At 37.6% G+C, this 1751-nt stretch overlaps 1 pseudogene; it reads right to left on the minus strand.

The window, feature by feature from the left end:
* Nucleotides 1-821: 821 nt before the first annotated feature.
* On the minus strand, nt 822-1399 carry LOC149148710 (uncharacterized; annotated as a pseudogene).
* Between the last annotated feature and the right edge of the window lie 352 nt (nt 1400-1751).

Below are 1751 nucleotides of genomic sequence, written 5' to 3' on the forward strand. Positions count from 1 at the left end.
CATCTCGTGCTGAAAATCTCAAATCCAACAAGAAACATGGAAAATGGTTAAGAAAAGTTGTTGTCTTAGCCTATTTATTTCCAGGGCTATGTTGTATAGAGTTTGAATACAAGTTATTGCATAGGTCATATTAATGTGGAATTAAATCTTGAACCACTGATATGCTGTGTAATTGTGCTGAGAGGTCCATCTTCACCTAAATCTATTAAGTATCAATTTGATTTTAAAAAAAATTCTAGGATGTTATCTAAATCATTTCTAACCTTGGTCAATCTGGGAGATTAATAGATTTAGGATTACAGTGGATTTATGCTAAGTAAAGCTTGTGTTTAAAGGAATCACAAAGATAAAAATCACAAACAAAAGGGCTCACAAAACACGCATGCATCCTGACGCAATGTTAGAACCAGCGTGCCTATTAAAACATTATCTCAGGGACTTGCACCCAAAAGCCAGACTTCTGAATTGGCTTGCTAGAGTACTAAATGCTTTTGGTGCATGTAGTACTTTAAAAGCCACCATTGGTTTCGTGCTAATGTATGTTTTAGAGAATGCAATAGTAATAGTGACAATTAGCTAAGGGAGAAATGATAAGTACCAAAGAAAAATGTTATTGTCTGAGACGAATATTTCTCCATTTAAGCTTGATACTAACAATGAATAGGGCAATTGATTGAAATCCATAAAGGAAAAAAAAACCCAGCAGAGTGTTATATAATATACAGGTTGTGCAAGCCTTTGGATCTGGATTGTTTACCAACATGTGCAAAGGTCTTATATACAATTCAATGAAGCCTAGAAATCACCTGCTGTAATGTTACTTAATCATCCTCTTCTTCTGGCCTTTGTCCAAACCTCTGGGCCCAGACTTGGCTAATTTAATCCAAGTGGGCTTTTTCTCCTTCTTTCTCTTAGCTTCCTCCTCCTTTAACAATTTTTTTCTCTCTCACGTTTCTCTAAAAGGTTCGTAACTTCAAGGTAGATCACCCCAGTTGTGAGCAAAGAGAGGGCAGTGAAGGCAACAAGGAGGAGAATGGAAATGAACTAGCCTTCAGTAGTATCAGGCACAACTTCTATCGCTGTTTGAGACTGTGTTGGTTTAGTAATCTCATCCCCCAAACGCTGGAGACGCCCTCCATAACAGTTCGATCCAAATAGGAAATTGGATGCTCAAGGTTGGATTCAATCTGGCATATTCATCCCTCTTCAATGAAGAATCACCTCTAGGCTCTTTGCATATTGCATTGGTTTGAATATGTCTGAGGACCAATTTGTTCTTGATGTGGAGTTGAGATATTAGAAAGGGCAAAGTATGGCCATTTTCTGTATGAGGTTTTGTACTTACGAGTCTAGGGAATTGAGGAGGAGGACTACCTATTTGCAGAATTGGCACAACCATTACTGCGGATGTGGTCTCCAAGGTGTTGATGATAGATCACATGCTCAAACAGAGGAAATTTATGCAACATTTGAGAAACTGGCTGAACAGATGAAGATAGCAGGGTATGTACCAGATACAAACTTTGACCTACATGGCGCGTTGAACAGACCATCGACCGCACTATGGGATCTTCTTTGGATGTGTCGGGTTTAGGTTACACATAACACTTTTATAATGGACTAAATGACAATTATGACTGTAGATATTATATATCACATAAATTCTCATTTTTTGGAATACCCAAGGGCACTTAATATAGTGTAGGACGTTTGTATATATTTTTGAAAATAGCAGGAAATATTAGGGCAAT

The sequence above is a fragment of the Pinus tabuliformis genome, chromosome 9, assembly GCF_031772625.1.
Source record: "Pinus tabuliformis cultivar Carrire ecotype Pingquan chromosome 9, CPIR1, whole genome shotgun sequence".
NCBI lineage: Eukaryota > Viridiplantae > Streptophyta > Pinopsida > Pinales > Pinaceae > Pinus > Pinus tabuliformis.